Consider the following 9,768-nt stretch of genomic DNA (forward strand, 5'->3'; position numbering starts at 1 on the left):
AAAGTAAAATAATATGATCCAGAAGCAGCTATCAAGATATACAATAACATTTTAAGCTCATTTTCATGTCACTGTTATGCTAGCTGACATATTTTAGTTAAGGTTAACACAAATACACATTAATTCTTAAATATGTGTCATTTGTGCAGTTCTGTCATCAGTTAAATCATAAAATGTACAAAGTTAAACACTGATGATCTCATCAGTGTGATAAAATAATTTGAGGCTGTAGAAATGTAAAAAAATAAACACAAAATATCACAACATCCACATTTTGTAAGCGCTACGTATAGTTGAATGTCAGATTTGGTATATTTTATTTCCTGACAAGTTATTATTATTTTTTTTAAATTCTGCATTAAAAAAAAAGTATTTATATTCCTACAAAACAGCTAAGTCTGTTTCTTTCTTCTTTTTTTTGCTAGGCCTTTTGGCATAATATAAAGGTGTCACCATTAAAATTACTGAAGGTCTTAATTTTATGTTGTGAAGATTTTTTTTTATTTTTTTTTTTAGATGTGAAGATTTAATGTTTTATTTTCTGATGTGAAGTAAAAATAATACTGAAAAGAAAGAAAATGGTTTATTTTATGATATAAGCTTTTAGTAATGTAAACAACATGGCAGTATTTATTAAAAAATACTATTCTTGTATTATCATGCAGCCCTTCTCTGGCAATGAAGCTATTAAAATATCCTTTCTTGTAAATGTATTTCCATCTAGACATCGCCTGCAGATCCAGGAAGCTCCAATGATTTTGTCCCTGAACCACCAGAGGGCGCCAAACTCTAAAGGTTGTCTTCAACTCTGAACCCTTGACCTCAGGCAAGCTGTCCCACCCTGCGTCCTCTCCTTCATCGTCTCCTCCAGCTCGTCTTTCTCCTCCCTCCTGGCACACACAGGCCCCTCTGGACTCCCAGTCAGCCCTATCCCTCCATGAGGGGCACGGGGAGGCGCCGGGGGCCCTGGATGTGGACCCCCAGCCCTTTCAGCATGCTTCAGTTGGGAATCTCAGCGAGCCGGGGAAACAGTCCCACCACGACGTGTCTACTCTCACTGGTGAGTCGTTTTCTTTTTCTGAGGATTAATCCAAACATGCAGATAAAAAGAAACAATCATGAGAGGAGGTTGTAGGTTCATACATTTACCAGTAGAGGGCAGTGTGGCGTTCTTAATATCACCTTAAACTTCAAAGTTCATGTTCAATAATCCAGGTACAAATCCAATAATGTTCAGTCAGGTCATCTGGACGGTTTCTTTTTTTTTTCTGAGATGTTTCATCCTTCATCCAAAGGTCTTCAGGTCGAGGAGCCACAACAAACTGGAGTACCACAAGCACCAACTCTCATAGTGGGCCAGTTAGTTTGATGGTTTCTGTGGATGAAAATAGTTTCTCTCATGGGGAGAGGGCGGGCGGGCCCCAGAAACCATCTTATCACCAGCAAACTGTTTTTCCACTATGAGAGTTTGAGGGCTCCTCGTACTGAAGAAGTTCTTTGGATGAAGGACGAAACGCCTCAGCAAAATAAACCGCCCAGATGACCTGACTGATCACCTTAAACTGTTGATTTACCGTAGGTGCCATGTTCTTCCTCTTTTCTTTCCTTTCTCGCTCATCAGTGACAAAAACATTGTCCACGTTCAGACCTCTGTGCAGACCTGCCGGAGCTGGAGATCGTGAGTCTCCTGTCAGAAGGTCAGCCCAACTACACGCTTCGAGCAGACTGTGTGTTTGGATACGACGACGACGACTGGGTGCGCACCCCTCTGCTGCCGTCAGAAGTCGTCCTGGGGCTCACGCACGAGCAGATTGAAGAAACGTTCAAGTACTTCTGTGAGTAAAAGTTTTTCTTGTGTTCTTGATGTGTAACCAACAACAAAAAAATTAAATCTGTCTTGCTGCTTTTTTTTAATATGGCTTCATGTTCTGAAGCCAGTCATGAAGTCATGTCATGAAAATAATAAAAAAAACTTTTATTTGCACAAGTATACAACTACTTATGTAATACTCATATTTTATCAATAAGCAATTTATATCTAAAATGATATGGCCATTTTTTTAGATGTCAGATTCAGTTAATGCTCTAATGATCGCTTAAATGTTGATTTGTAAATAGGACGGTGTTTAAACAGCTGAGCTGTAACAGAGTTAGACGTTTTCTCTAAATTGTGGACCTCTTTGCCTTTAGTTTTTGTCTTCTGTCACAGAGAGAAAGGGGGAAATTGGAAATACCTCCATCCGTCTGTCCATGTTGTGAGCATGATAACTTAAAAAATAAGTGAGGTACTGACGTCCATTTTAGTGTGTGGTTACATCTAGGCATAATAAAGGTAAATATTGAAAACTGGGTTGCTACGTCACAATCCAAGATGGCCACCACCATATTATACCAACCATCCCAATCATTTGAAGAAACTATGCTTTCTAGTTTTTTTTATTGCTTAAAAGTAAAGTTTTCTCAAATGATTGGGGTGGCCAGATAATAATCTATAGTGGCCAAGGCCACTATTGGCCACCCTCTGGCTCCGTCATTGCACCCGGTGGTGGATAAAATTGCTCCCTCCACTCGCCAGGATCTGTCTTTGTGCACTACCTCGGATAAGACATAAAAAAAAATAAAAAATCTTCTCTTATACAGTATAACTCCTTCCCATTTTAATATTTTGCACCATAAATTTTAAGGTTTACTTGCATTCCCTGTGCAATTCCAGTCCAGAAAAACACTCTTCTCAAAAACTACAAACATTCACTGTTCAAACCCCTCAGCCATGGGGATGTCAGTGTTTACTTTTTATAGGTGTAAAGTAAAAGATTATTAGAAGATAATATGCATCTTATGTGCAGTTTGTGGGTTTTATGTGAATGAAAGCCCCACACCACTTTACCCCCAGATACTTCCAGAGTAAACCCTTTATTTGAGTCACTGATGTCACATCTTCAAACCAGTTACCTTTTTGTTTTGGCATTCTAAGGAGTTGATACTGAAGGTCAGCAGACTGTTTATCCCAGTTTGTTTATCTGCTCTGACATCATAATGACCATGATGGCAACACAAGAAGGGTTCATAATCAGAGGCAGAGGTTATCTAGACTTTGTGCGGTTAAAGAAGGACATGAGGAGAAAAGGAACTTGTCCTACAATCATTTATACTGATCCATAATGAATGCACTTTTTAACAACAGGTCATAGTTTTATTGTTGTAGTTTTGGGCTCTTGCTTTACAATTCATTGACTTTAAAGCAAACACACGTGTGCAAATACAGCTTTGTTTCTGCTTCCACTTTCAAAGGATCAATTATTTTCTATCTCTCCCTGTGATCGTTTTCCCTCTTTGTCGCTTACTGTAAAACATTAGCAGACAAGTCAATAAGAAGGGCTCTCGTGCACTTTTGAATCACTGTTATGACTTTAACTTGTTTCTGAAATGTCTGCCGGGAAGGATCTGTTGATGGAAACAGTGTTTAGTATCTTGGCTGACAGTGACGGGATTATTGGAGATTGTATTGTTGTGTCCTTCTAATCCTGTCCCAAGCTGATGCCAGGTCACATGGAGCTGTCAGGAACAGGACAGACTAACCTGGTTCATGCAGACTGTGCCACTCAGTTTGGACCTGATTGGCAGGTGGCATATGGTGTTTATTAGGACTCCTTACTGCTGCTCACAAGTTTACATGCCAAACCTAAATTCAGTCCACACCTTGGCCCTAAATATTACCCCTATCCCAAAACTGGTATTTAAATTAGGATTAGGCTTTGATCTCCAAAAGAAATACTAGTCCTGAAAAGGTAAGGTATTTAAAAAGGTAACATCCATTTGGGGAGTGGTGGCGCAGAGGTTAGAGAGGTGGGCTTGTGATCCGAAGATCGCCGGTTCACGCCCCGGCCCCGACAACATCAAAAATTGTGGGTGGGGTAGGTGAAACACCAACACTTGCCCCCACCCTCATTCGCCCCACTCTGGGCCCATGAGCAAGGCCCTTAACCCCCACCATGTGCTCGCTAAAAAAACAGGTCTCTCTTGAAAATGAGTTCTCGTGGCTCAATGAGACTAACCTGTATAAATAAAGGCTAAAAAAAAAAAAAAAAAAAAAATCCTGGTATACCTAAAAATGTATTTGTACCAAGCTGCCACTGGTCATACAGCAGCCTGAATAAAAATTGATGGTCCTTTTGCATTGTAAGACCCAACCTGGCCTGGTTCTGAGTCTTTGCATTGGGCGGTTCGGCCCACGTCCAGCCAGATTTTTGGAACCCAGAAACCCGAGGTTCTATGCGCTGCGACTCTTGCTGCAGATTTGGCTTCAGCAGACTGCAGGTCATGGATTGGTTGACAGCACTGGTTGTACGTACGGCATCAAAGGACTGTAAACAAGCTAACATTAGTTAGCGTTAGTTTACTGTTAGAGGAAAATGCTCTAAATGATGTTAGCTCAAATGAACCACACACGGCAGGTGAAGATTTATCTCCGGCACAATTTTACTTGCAAGGGTAGATATGAGAACGGTTCACATCAATATGCATTAATTGTTTACACCTGAAGCCCAGTCACAATGATCTGCTAATGCTGTATTGTTCGCTCGCTTTTTATATCCTTATCAGCTTGACAAAGTTTCAGTGGGTGTCCTTGAAGCCAGCTGTAGTCTCACATGGCACTCCTGGCCTTCACAGATACCGTCCACGGGCAGGACAAGAGTGTTTGGAGAGACAACTTGGTTGTTTGTTTTAACGGAAAGACCACTGGTAATAATATAGCCATAACTTCATAACCTCTGACCAAAATCCTCTGACACTTACCTTCTTACGTGGTCTTTCCTTCTCGCCTTCGGCATGGCACTATGGCCTCGCACACATTCGTGTACCTTTCCGTTGCGTTTCTTCTTCTCTGGCTCTGTTTAACTTGTTTTTCAAGAGAGAAAGTTGAACGGGAAATGGCACGAGCTTCATGTTTTCCATTGCTGGGTGTTGCAAGAAATGACATCACATAAGCCTCAGCGTTCTTGCTACAGCGACGCAAAATCAATGACCACATGCAAAATCAACAAAGCTGTGCAGAGACTGGGCCGGGCCAACCAGGGCCAGGCTGGACCTTTAAAAGCCAAATGGCTGTTAGTTTTAAAGTTGTGTTGCCTCTCCATCAGTGTTTATTGTTGGAGCAAATACCTAAAACTTTTCAGGTGAATTAAAAAGTCTTAAAGTAGATGATTGAGCCAAAAGACAGGTTTAAATTACAAACCGGATTCCAAAAAAGTTGGGACACTAAACAAATTGTGAATAAAAACTGAATGCAATGATGTGGAGGTGCCAACATCTAATATTTATTCAGAATAGAACACAAATCACAGATCAAAAGTTTAAACTGAGAGAATGTATCATTTTAAGGGAAAAATCTGTTGTTTCCAAATTTCATGGCGTCGACAAATCCCAAAAAAGTTGGGACAAGTCCATTTTTACCACTGTGTGGCATCCCCCCTTCTTCTTACAACACTCAACAGACGTCTGGGGACAGAGGAGACCAGTTTCTCAAGTTTAGAAATAGGAATGCTCTCCCATTCATGTCATACAGGCCTCTAACTGTTCAATCGTCTTGGGCCTTCTTTGTCGCACCTTCCTCTTTATGATACGCCAAATGTTCTCTATAGGTGAAAGATCTGGACTGCAGGCTGGACATTTCAGTACCCGGATCCTTCTCCTACGTAGCCATGATGTTGTGATTGCTGCAGAATGTGGTCTGGCATTATCATGTTGAAACCTTAACATAGTTCTCTGCATTAATGGTGCCTTTCCAGACATGCAAGCTGCCCATGCCACAAGCGCTCATGCAACCCCATACCATCAGTGATGCAGGCTTCTGAACGGAGCGTTGATAACAACTTGGGCTATCCTTGTCCTCTCTAGTCTGGATGACATGGCGTCCCAGTGTTCCATAAAGAACTTCAAATCGTGACTCATCTGACCACAGAACAGTCTTCCATTTTGCCACACTCCATTTTAAATGACCCCTGGCCCAGTGCAAATGTCTGAGCTTGTGGAGTTGCTTAGAAATGGCTTCCTCTTTGCACTGTAGAGTTTCAGCTGGCAACGGCGGATGGCCTGGTGGATTGTGTTCACTGACAATGCTTTCTGGAAGTATTCCTGAGCCCATTCTGTTATTTCCTTGACAGTGGCATTCCTGTTTGAGGTGCAGTGACGTTTAAGGGCCCGGAGATCACGAGCATCCAGTAGAGTTTTACGGCCTTGACCCTTACGCACAGCAATTGTTCCAGATTCTCTGAATCTTTTGATGATGTTATGCACGGTTGATGATGATAACTTAAAAGTCTTTGCTATTTTACGCTGGGTAACACCATTCTGGTATTGCTGCACTATCTTTCTGTGCAACAATGGTGGAATTGGTGATCCTCTTACCATCTTGGCTTCTGAGAGACACTGACACTCTGAGAAGCTCTTTTTATACCAATCATGTTTTCAATTGACCTAATTAGTGTTAATTGGTCTTCCAGCTGTTTGCTATTTGCTCAATTTCCTTTTTCCAGCCACTTATTGCTACTTGTCCCAACTTTTTTGGGATTTGTTGACACTGTGAAATTTTGAATCAACATATTTTTCCTTTAAAATGTTACGTTTACTCAGATTAAACTTTTGATCCGTCATCTGTTATATTACGAACAAAATATTGACATTTGCCATCTCCACATCATTGCATTCAGTTTTTATTCACAATTTGTTTAGTGTCCCAACTCTTTTGGAATCCGGTTTGTACAAACAAGTTATTTCCACATAAGTTAGTTTAATTTGAAATGCAACGTCGAGGCGAAATTAGAAACCCAGTTTGAAAAACCTGTGGAAGTTATGTAAAATGTAAACAGTGATTTTCAAATTTCAAAAACCTTTATTTTATTAACAATGGATTTTATTAAACACATGTTTCAACTTAGAAACTGTACTATTTTTGATAAAAAGTAAGAAAGATAGTTAGTTTTTTTTTAGATGGGGTGAACAAATGTAATAAGCTGTAAATGTAATAAGGAGCTGAAAGGGATTTAACACATGCTGTTATTTATCATTGAATATTACCTTTAGAGACCTTCTTTCTTAGAGCTGTACTAAATTACAGAACTCTTAACAGTTTTAAACCACTTTTAATTTTGTAGTTTTGATCCAAATTTTACTAATAAAAGCTTGACAGACATAAAATAGTATTATACACCAATTTAGTGATTGAAGAGCCACTAGCTGAAACCTTGTCATTCAGTTGATAATTAGCTGAGGAATGATGTTCAGGTTTGGTGTCGGTCTTTGCTGGATTAGTTTGATTCATTAAAATAAGTCTTTCAGATACTGGTCATCCGCTGTAGATAGTTTTTAGCACTGACTACATTCACGCCCCTCTTGTCCGGCTCTACAGTGCAGCTCTTCTTGTTGTTGATCGTTTTGATTTTGCAGTTTGGTCATTTATTATTTTAACCAGGGAGATCTCATTGAGGTCACAGATCTCTCTTTCTTGGTCTGGGTCTGAAGGCAGCCTAACTTGAATGTTTTTACACTTTGGAGGAAAATCCACGCAGGCACGAGGAGAACATGTACACTCCACACAGAAAGACGCCAGGTCCAAACCAGGGCTTGGACCTTGGATCTTCTTGCCATCTACATTTAAAGAGAGAAAAACGTCAATTATTCTGAGAATAACAATCCCTAAAAGTTAAAAAGATGAATAAAAGATGAATGAAGAATTGTTATATAACCAACCCTTCTTTCTTCTTCTTCTTCTTTCGGCTTTTCCCTCTTCAGGGGTTGCCACAGCGAGTCATCCTCCTCCACCTCACTCTGTCCTCTGTATCCTCTGTCCTCACTCCAACTACCTTCATGTACTCTCTAACTACATCCATATATCTCCTCTTTGGCCTTCCTCTTTTGTCTTTTTCCTGGCAGCTGAATTTCTAACATCCTTCTACCAATATACCCACTGTCCCTCCTCTTGACATGTCCAAACCATCTCGGTCTGGCCTCCCTAACTTTATCTCCCAGTTGTTTAACTTGTTCTGTACCTCTGATTATCTCATTCCTAATCTTATCCAGCCTTGTCACTCCTAAGGAAAACCTTAGCATCTTCATTTCTGCCACTTCCAGTTTTTTCTCCTGTCTTTTTGTCAATGCCACTGTCTCCAGACCATACAACATAGCTGGTCTCACCACTGTCTTGTAAACTTTTCCTTTTGACATTTGCTGACACCCTTTTGTCAAAAATCACTCCTGAAACTTTCCTCCATCCACTCCATCCTGCCTGGACTCTCTTTTTCACTTCTTCACCACATTTCCTATTTCCCTGGACAGTGGACCCCAAGTACTTGAAGTCCTGCACCTTTGTGACCTCTGCTCCTTGTAGCCTCACTGTTCCACCAGCTTCCCTCTCATTTACACACATGTACTCTGTCTTACTACGGCTGACTTTCATTCCTCTTCTTTCAAGTGCATACCTCCACGTCTCCAAGTTCTCTTCTACCTGTTCCCTGTTCTCACCACAGATCACAATGTCATCTGCAAACATCATCGTCCATGGGGATTCTTGCCTGACCTCATCTGTTAGTCGGTCCATCACCAGAGCAAACAAGAAGGGGCTCAGAGCCGATCCTTGATGCAATCCCACCTCCACCTTGAAGCTATCTGTCACTCCTACAGCCCATCTCACCACTGTCCTGCTGTCCTTATACATGTCCTGTACCAGTCTAACATACTTTTCTGCCACTCCAGATTTCCTCATTCAATACCACACCTCCTCCCTCGGCAGTCTGTCATATGCTTTTTCTAAATCCACAAAGACACAATGGAGTTCTTTCTGACCCTCTCTGTACTTCTCCATCAGCATTCTCAAAGCAAAGATGGCATCTGTGGTGCTCTTTCTTGGCATGAAACGATACTGCTGCTCACCACTCGTCTAAGTCTTGCTTCCACAACTCTCTCCCAGATCTTCATCGTGTGGCTCAACAACTTAATTCCCCTGTAGTTGTTACAACTCTGTACATCACCCTTGTTCTTAAAAATGGGCACCAGCACACTTCTTCTCCATTCCTGAGGCATTTTCTCACCCTCAAATATGCCATTGAATATTTGAGTCAAAAACCTCACTGCCACCTCTCCAAGACATTTCCAAACCTCCACTGGTATGTCCTCAGGTCCTACTGCCTTCCCCTTCTTCATTCTTTTCAGAGCTGTCCAGACTTCACCCTCACTAATCTTTCCCACTTCCTGGTCCACAGTTTCTATGACCTCTACTCTTCTTTCTCTTTCATTCTCTTCATTCAATAGCTCCTCAAAGTACTCCTTCCATCTTCCCGTCACACTCTCCTCACTTGTTAGAAAATTACCATTCCTATCTTTAATAAGCCTAACCTGCTGCACATCCTTTCCAGCCTGATCCCTCTGTCTTGCCAATCGGTACAAGTCCTTCTCGCCCTCTTTAGTGTCCAGTCTCCCATACAACTCATCATACGCCCTCTGCTTTGTAACCAACCCCATGTTTGAAATAAATAAATTCCAAACACATTTGAGTTTAATCTCTTGTCTAAAGGAAGAATTTCAATTCAAATTCAATTCAAAAATACTTTATTAATCCCAGAGGGAAATTAAATGACATAATTTTCAGACTCTACCAAAACAGTGTTAATGATTTCCTAAACCAGGGGTGCCCAATACGTTGATTGCAAAGGTGTAGATCACATGGCATTAAGAAAATAGACGTCAGCCTGTCATCCATCCTCACTATGAAAT

The sequence above is a fragment of the Nematolebias whitei genome, chromosome 16 (assembly GCF_014905685.2).
Source record: "Nematolebias whitei isolate Nwh7 chromosome 16, NemWhi1, whole genome shotgun sequence".
NCBI lineage: Eukaryota > Metazoa > Chordata > Actinopteri > Cyprinodontiformes > Rivulidae > Nematolebias > Nematolebias whitei.